General features: G+C 34.0%; 1 long non-coding RNA gene across 1 annotated transcript; it reads left to right on the top strand.

The window, feature by feature from the left end:
• Window positions 1-5207: 5207 nt before the first annotated feature.
• Window positions 5208-6337, top strand: LOC115998023. The gene is made up of 2 exons (XR_004093824.1): window positions 5208-5464; window positions 5997-6337. It is a non-coding gene; the product is annotated as an uncharacterized LOC115998023 (long non-coding RNA).
• The last annotated feature ends 3141 nt before the right edge of the window (window positions 6338-9478 follow it).

Below are 9478 nucleotides of genomic sequence, written 5' to 3'. Positions count from 1 at the left end.
CTTTAAGATGAACCTGGCGAGGCGGCGACGGAGGAGAGAGTCGGCTGGGGGCTGGGCGTAGGAAAAAAAAATTATATATATATAGAATTGTAATCATATGAGACAACCCCTTTAGATGAGAAATAAGACAAATTAGGGGCCGTCCATCTTGTACTATTTGATGGTTGAGATTAATCCTTTTTTCCTTTTTTATGTGTTTAATTTTAATTAGTAAGGGTTGTATTGTAATTGTAGATGTTTTATATTTAGTCTGGGATTTTAATGCATTATTTTAGGTGTTTTAATTTTGGTAGGATTAGTTTTTTTTTTTTTTTTGTCATCCAGTCTCACCGTTTCCCTTCCGGGTCTTCTTTGCGGCATTGCTTCGTTTTTTTCGATCATGGAGTTTGTTGATGGAGGTATGTTGTAGTTGGTCTTTATTTTTTCTTTTTGTTTTCGTCCTTGTTTTCTCCCGTTTCGTGGTCGTATGCATCACGTTGTTGGTGTTTTCAATGTTTTCTAGACTTCGCGGCTTTGTGCATATGTGTTTTAATCCGTGTGCATATCATACAGTTTGCACAGGCATTGGTGCTGTTGGTTTGTACTGTCATTGTTTATTTTCCGTTTTGACATGTTGGGTTGTTGCTTTGTTTGTTTGGCGTATGGTATTTATTCAGCTTTAATCTCCATTATTCGCTGTGGGTGTCGTTTACTGTTTTTTGTTGCGTTAGTTGCAACTTACTTGTTGGCGTCTGTTTGGTTATTCTAGGGTAGAGGGGTTCAGTATATATGCACATTGTGTCGTCTTTATGCAATTCAAGTGATGTTGGTTGCTTCCTTATGTTCTTTTACTTACAATGTATTCTATTTTTTTCGGGGTTGTGTTCCCATGTAGCAGCATCATTTTGTGATGATGAAGATTTGTCAGGTACGAGTGGTGGGTCCAATGAGTGTGTCATGAATCTCTCCCCTAGAGGGACAAAATATTGGATTCCGAGTTGTGACGAAGCTAGGCAGCCCTATGTTGGTCAGCGGTTTAACAAGTTGGATGATGGTGTTGACTTCTATGTCCAGTATGCTTGTACGGTTGGGTTTGATGTTCGTCGTAGCACTTAAACAAAGGATAGGATGGGTAATGTATTGAGGAAGTATTTGGTGTGTTCTCGCGAAGGGTTCAAGCAGCCTGCTAAGGATGTTTGTCCGGTAGGTGAGGGGGTCGGTGACGTTTCCATATCACCGAAGAGACGTCGGGTTACGAATAGGGTTGGTTGTAATGCCAAGATCATTTTGAAGTTTATGGGTGATGGGCGTATTCTGTGTTTTCTTGCGAGATAAGGCACACACATTCTTTGTGCTCAGAGTTGTCTAAGCCATTCATGAGGGTTAATCGTAAGTTGTCTGTGGGCCATCAAAGCTTTGTTGCTAATTGTGCAAGAGCAAATATAGGTCCGATCAAGTCCTTCAAGCTGTATAAGCAGATGGTGGCGGATTTTGTTGATGTTGGGGCCACTGGTGTAGACTTCCAGAATTTTAAGCGGGATTTAATGGCGTATATTAGCGGGGGGGATGCACAGTTGATTGTTGAAAAGTTCCTTCAAAAGAAGGAGTTGTGGTCTACATTTTGTTTTGACTATGATGTGGATGAGTACGATCAGCTTTCGCGTGTGTTCTGGGCAGACACGGTTGCACGGCAGTATTTTTGCGTGCTTCGGTGATGTTGTGTCCTTCGATGCGACGTATAAGACTAACAGGTATGTGCATATCTTCACCAATTGATTTGCATCTCTAGTGTCATTGGGGTTTTGTGCTAGGTTTCTGCTGTGTTTGATCGTAACATATACTGGTGTGTGCATTTATTCCGATAGGCGTGTGCACGTGTATTGTATTTTCAGGGTAATAGTGGCCCTTGTTGGGACTTTTTGCGTCAATTCTGTCCCGATTAAACAGTGCGCTGTATGTGCATTTTAGTCACTGAGCGTGTGCATATGTTGTTTCCAGTAAATGTATTCTTGGTTCTTCTTCAGTTAGGTTCTAGTTTGTTTTGTTTCTAATGTACGGAGCTGTAATGTGTGTAGGTATAATCTTGTGTTCGTTCCATTTACTGGCATGGATAATCACAAGAAATCAGTGACGTTTGCAGCGGGGTTGATTGCAAAGGAAGATATTGACTCATATGTGTGGTTGCTTGATAATTTCAAGCGAGCTATGGGCCACGAGCCGACATACGTTGTCACCGATCAAGACGCATCTTTACGGGTAGCTGTGCCAAGGGTTTTCACATCTGCACGGCATCGATTTTGTATGTGGCATATTATGACGAAGATTGGTGGAAGTCAGACAACCGAAATAATAATCTACCAAATGTGGCATTAAAAACTGAGACCATATAACAATTGCCACAAAAATGTCACACTTCTCAGTTCTCACTGCCACACAGAATGCCATTACTGTTAGTGGAGGCTGTAAACAAACCACTAGTGCAGAAAAACTTTGAAGCATTTGTGCAGTATCAGGCATTATCAAAGAGAGAACCAAAGAGAATTATCAAAGTCGAGCTCAACTGCAATAGTGCTAGAGGATAACAGAAAGGAGTTCACATAATATCCACTTTAGCTTTATAGAGTAAACACCCAAGTTTTTACAAAATAAGGTAGCACATCAAACATTAGTTTGCTTTCATTTTTTAAGAAGTGGAGCAAACATTTGACCACTGCTTACAGCCACATTATTTAAACTGGAAACACATTGAACCACATCAAAAGAAAATTTCCACAGCTTGCCAGAAATATGTACTTTAAGCTTTACCCAAATTACCCAAATTTGATCAAAGAAAGCCACCAAATAACAACAATTCCAACAAATTTGATCGCATATGACATACCCAAATTACCAAACACTGGATATTCAATTACAACCAAATCAAGTAATTAAGAAAAATTCGCAGAGAATAATTAGGCAAATTAGGGCAAACAATTCAACAAATTAAGATTTATAGATGGAGTCAACGAACCTGAGGGTGAAGAAGGAGCCGGCGACGGTTGAGGACGGAACTGGGCCGACGGTTAAGCTTTAAGATGAACCTGGCGAGGCGGCGACGGAGGAGAGAGTCGGCTGGGGGCTGGGCGTAGGAAAAAAGAATTATATATATATATAAACAACCAAAAAAAATCAAACCAAAAATCTAAAATGATAGATACCTCTTTTTAATTAGGGAATAAGATTTTTAATTGAAAAGACAATCAAATCTCATAACAGTCATTCAAACACTAACCATGATTCTGATTCTCATTCTTAGTGTATAAACACGATTTTTAAAAAAGTATATGATGAGTATTATTATTGATAACTTAGCTTTAAGATTTATTTTTTCTATAACATGATATAACAATAAATTATACTCAAATTAATTATGCATAATTACTGGAAATTGCTATAATATTGTATGTAAAAATATTGTATTTCCAATAATAAAAATCAATGCATGTTCAACCAACAAGCATTAATTAATATAAGAAAAATTACAAATAAACTCTCATATTATAACTTTCCTATAATTAGAACTAAACTAAAAATTAAAGTTATAATAATGCGTAGGACTAATGTAAATAAACTAGCTAGAAAGTAGTGTAATACTATATTATTAGGGGGTATTATTTTTTATTTAAAACTTGATAAACTTGGGAGCATGAAACCAATTCATCCAAATCCCAAACTGAGCCCACTTCTTCATTATCTTCTCTACGCTGCGAAGACGAAGCATCGTTATTTGTGTTGGTTTGCAATTGAGTAAAGCTACTTTCCATGGCTTCTATATTGGCCTTCAAAATAGGATAATGTTCCCTTCACATCCTTGGCCGATTTTCCAGGAATTAACTTTGCAATCTCTTTCCATCTATTAGGTGTTCCTTCTACAAAGGTTGATAAAGCAATCTGAAACATCCTCTCTTCATCCCATGTCCATATCGCCTTCTGGTTTGCCATTGGAATTTCTATTGGTTTTTAACAAATTAAAGTTATGCTTATATTATTGGTCACAACTTACAAAAGGGTGTATTAAGTTGTGCATTATATAGTTAAAACTATGTACTAAAACTTTGAAAGTTACCTTTTTACGTTTTAATGAATTAGCTGCTTAATGCTATATTAGGGAATGATACTATTTTAACTATTATAAACTACCTAATTCAATATTTAGAAAAAATACCATTTTACACATATACTTTTTTTTTTTAATACTATTGACTGGGGATCAAACTCGTGACCTCTCACTTAAGAGGGCCACAACTATGCTGCTTGACCACAAGACATTTGGTATTTTACACATATACTAAAATACTTAATGTTATCTTAGAGAATGTACTTAGACTCCATACTTAAAAGTTACTTTGAATATAATAATTATATAATGATGGCAAGATATAGAGTTTTTTTTTTTCTACTATGTATATATAATACACTTCTAAAATATCATGTATTGCATGATTTTAAAAAAATACACAAGAAAAAATAGTGAAATTACAATGATATGGAAATAGTTAACCTATCAAAAACAACGAAATGTAAAATTAGAAAAATGTAAATATTCTTGTACATTTACATTTTTCTATAAAATGTAACAAAAGTGATGTTTTTTATTATATTTATAGAAGGTTAAAAATATATACACAAAGATTAAGGGGCAAAGTGTTGACCAGATTGGTTTTTCCATACGAGAGGTTCAAACTCTCGACCTCTCTTAAGAGATGAGAGTGCACAGCCACTCATGCCAATCAAGCTGGTTACCTTTTAGTCTTAAATTGATCTTTTATCATATAATTTTTTTGCAGTGTATCAGAAGAGGCAATCGAAAGGCACTAAAAGGAAAACACGCCAAGCCAAGGCTCTTGAGAACAAGAAGGCTCTAAAGACATTCATTGAGCTCTTGAATGAGGTCTGGATTTCTAAGGCTATGAGATGCTATGTTTCAGTACATGAATGTGTCTGTATTAATTCTGAATTTGTAATTAGCTAAGATTTTGGCATACTTTATAATAGGCAAACCTGGAGTCCTTGCTGAAAGAAATAATGTTTTCTGTGTTTTCGTATTGATTTGGCTTTAGGCTTATATATACAATATGAACAACGGTAATATGCCTAAAGTAAGGCAAAGAATAATACAGAAAGTTTACAATATTCTAGGAATAATATTGTTTACATATTTATATAATTTCCATATTCTAATACTTGCCTCCCCATGTCCCCACCTACTTGAGAGCAGCAGCGGGACCTCCGAGCTCCACCTGCCGTCGTCATTTCTGCACTGTTTGTGGATTCTCTGCTCCCTATACATGTGTACAGTGTGGGATGCGCTTCTGTTCAATCCGATGCCGGACTATCCACAATGATACTCGATGTTTGAAATTTGTTGCGTGATCTCAAGAAGCCATGAGTGCATTCACTTGCGTATTCTAAACCTCCGATCTGCATGTACAATCTCGTGTTCTAGGTAACTTTCATTATCTAAATCACAGAGACATCAATGACTAGTTTCTAAACTGGACTGCTTGTGCAAGAAATCCCGCTTTCTTTCCAGTCGGGGTCTTCTCTTGCTTCCAATGAATACCACAACCCTTTGTAGCTGATTTACCAGATCAGAGCTAGCTATAAGATCAAGTCCCATTTGTCATCTGTTCATATATACAAATGGTACATTTCTAACTGACTCTTGATCTTTATTTAGATTAGAAATTTTCGATCTTGTATTAGTTAGTCTCACTGCACTGGCCAAGATACTCCACTGGAAATCCCTATGCTTTTTGAAATGGGAAACCATTTTACACACTAGTTTTCCTGTTTTGTGGAAGAAATTCCGATGATGATTGATGAATGAATAAATCCATGAAAATGCAAACTTGAGCATACCTGTTAGGTCTGTGAGTGTTCTATAAAGGTTGTGAAGCATTTAATATGCATTTCGTCGGTCTATGTACACCATCTGCTGGTATTCTTTTTATCGGTGCATTATTCTGTATGGGCAGCTCAGTTGATCACAGAGGTGAAGTTTGGGAACAATGACTCGCGACTGAGTCTTACCAGCGACAATGTGGAAGCAACATCTCAAAGTGAGGGGTTCCTTGTGCGCAGTAAGCAAAGTTCTAGCCTCTGTGTTCAGTTCAGTTACACCATCCCTTGAATTGCACCTAGCACTTAATACACATTAACTTCGACACTCTTTATATATATTTTCTGAATTTTCTCTTTAATTTGCTCAATTTTGGCCTCAAACAAATTACAATAACAAAAAAATTTGAAACATGCCAGGCTATCAACACATTGTATATATTCTGCAGTGAGAATGTAGTTAAATATTAACTCCAAAGTCTATGTTTAATCAATTTGTTACTTCTTCTTTTAACGAGGTTTTCTAACCTCGCCCTATGACCCTGTTACATATTTCGTCTGGATGTTCAAATCAATTTGTTACTTTCTTTCCAAACTGATGCACGTAAAGTCTTAGCCCGACACACCTTAAATTTTAACAATTAACACACTTTAAGTACACAAACCATGCACCTTAAGAAGGAAAATTACGCACCTAAAACTTTAGACGAATGCACTTAAATTTTATCAACACACCTTAAGCTAAAAAATTATGCACCTTAAGTACAAAAACTACGCATCTTAAGAAGGAAAACGGGATTTAGGCAAAATCAATGCTTCTCATCTCACTGCACCAACCGGACAAGAACCCAATTATATATATATACAGAATTTTTGTATTAATGTTCACAATGCAATATGAACCCTGATCCATGATATAACAATTGTTACTCACTTACCTTCTTCTTTATGACCTTTTGTTGTACTCTATTATTTGGGCTTGATCACTTAGCCCAGGCCAGTTTCAATGTATCCATCAATGTCTATACCATGATTCAATACCATATGAACAATGTGTAAAAGGCTTTAATAAAAGCTCAACCTCAAACATATCTATAACAAAGAACACATATGGTAATTGGTAATACTTTATTCTGATCCAAATCCAAAAACTTAGAAACCAGAAGCCCCTTTTTAATTTGAATGTATAGATAAGAGATTTATGTTTGGACAACCAAAATGGAAATTTTAAAGTTGTAAAACATTGCTATAACTATATTTATTCTTATTTTATATTCTACAATATTGCATGTGAATATTTAATATATAATTACATTTTGGAGTTATCAAAGATTATGGACATTTATTTTCATCCCCATTGTTGGTCCTCATACAAGTTGGTTATATGTATAAGGATTTTTAGTATACTTATTTGATTACACTGGATTGTTTTTCATATTAAAAATTTTTAATTTGACTTTTACTATATATTTACCTCCTTTGTACAAATTTAGCTTTGATTTTATAAATTTAATCTTGATTTAATTAATTCATATAATATAATAAGTATTTAAAGATTAAAAGTAATTATAATATCATTAGTTAATTGAATTTTTTACTCAAATAATAATCAATTAGACAAATTAATGCTGCCATCAATGGTCTCCTCAGTTGCCCACACTATCCTGCCTTGGCTGAAGCCATGGGTTGTAAGGAAGCCCCCTCTTGGTTGCTAGAATACCATCAACGAGCTGAAAAATTCAAGTGCAAATACTAACCATTTAGCTAGGCTATGTCATTCATAAATGTAATTCTTTGTTAAAGAGTTTTGATTCTATTTCTTTCGCTTTTATTCATAGGTCAGCGAACTAAGTCGTTCATATCTTAGCTAGGGCAGCTGGCTCTCAGTCTGATGTTAAAACATGAGATTTTGGTCCCTCAAATTGTATCCGTTCTTTCTTTCCAGAAAGGTTTTAATAATATCATTTGTTGTTGCTGTAAAAAAAAAAAAAAGACAAATTAATAAGAGATTCTCCCAGACATGCCAGTCATCACTTTATTGACATTTGAATTAAAGAATTTAAAAAAAGAGTCAAATAAATATTAAATTTTATACAAGAAGTCAATTATTAACTACATGAAGTTCAAAAACTAATTATTGATATGAACATTGTGAGCATAAATATAATATGTGCAGTCCAACTATCAGCTTAGGCTTTTAATTGAGATGGAGCACATGCTTTAATTTAGTATCAAAGCCATGCAAAAGGTCATGGATTCGACAACTGGGGTTGATCGCCCGGTTTTTCAAATTGGACTTGAGACTCGATTTTGTTGTTTTCTCGCATACAATCCATATATGAAAACGTTGAATATAAACTGTGTATTTGCAAAGTTTAGCTGAAATAGAATAGTGATGAATTTGTATCTTAATGTCCGCTTATATGGTTTTTAAATACAAATATAAATTTAGACGGAAAAATTGAATCCTATAAAATTTCTCTTTGGTGCACGTCCAATCTGCAGTGGCATCGATTAAGTGGGTTTACATCTATCTACTATTATATTGGCGGGTAGTATATGTAAATATTTTTATATAATATATAATACAACATATTTATATAGATTTTGAATAAAAACTTTTTTAACACAATTTTTATAAGATGCGCGCCAATAGTCTAATGCTTAATATGCATTTTTTAATTAATATTTTAAAAATTATCAAAGTATTACATCTTGGCGTATATAATGTAAGATTATCAAAATTTTTATAAAAGTAAATATTTCAAGAATACATAACTATGATCTGCGGTAGAAATGTTGAATTAAATGGTGCAATAGCTTTAGAGAGAAGCATTCTCACTTGATAATACTCAAGTATAATTTTTGCAACACAGAACTTTATTAATTGGCGTGATCCATCCTTCCTCTTGTTGTAAGGTTTGAAAGTCAAAAAAGGTGTCACAGCCTGTGTGTGAACTGGACCTCTCGCTTTAGCAAAGGAATTTCTTAAGAAATATGATTAAAATATTTGTGGAATATAACGCGCTTAAGCCTGGTATGATTGTATGCAACAGTGTTGAATTATCTGGAATTATTGTGTATATTTCTCACGTTGACTGACGTTTCTCGTTGAAACTTGGAAGGCGGCTTTTCCAGAGGAGGACGATGATCCACTTGTAAGTTGTAACTTGTAATTTCCCATCTTTTCCTCTATATATATATATATATATATATATATATATATATCTAAAAACATAATAAGTCTCAATCCAAGTTATACCCCTGATTTATGTCCGTTTTTTCTGTTAATTTTTATTGTATCTTATGCTATAAAAGTTGTACTACATAATTTTTTTGACAAAAATATCCCTACCGTTATAACTTCTGTTATCTTTTCACATTATAATTACCATGCACATACATACACAATATTTTTTCTTACATTCTTCAATGGTAAGTTTGAATTCATTTAGCTTTTAATTAAATATTACCATAGTTATATTTAGTAACTTATCATTTCTATAATTCTTAGTAATTTATCATTTCTATAATTCTTACTTCAATAATATTAATTTGAATTCAATATATATATATATATATATATATATATATATATATATATATATATATATATATA

The sequence above is a fragment of the Ipomoea triloba genome, chromosome 12 (genome assembly GCF_003576645.1).
Source record: "Ipomoea triloba cultivar NCNSP0323 chromosome 12, ASM357664v1".
NCBI lineage: Eukaryota > Viridiplantae > Streptophyta > Magnoliopsida > Solanales > Convolvulaceae > Ipomoea > Ipomoea triloba.
The sequence above is the reverse complement of the archived record's forward strand: the minus strand, read 5'-3'. Positions and strand labels throughout refer to the sequence as shown.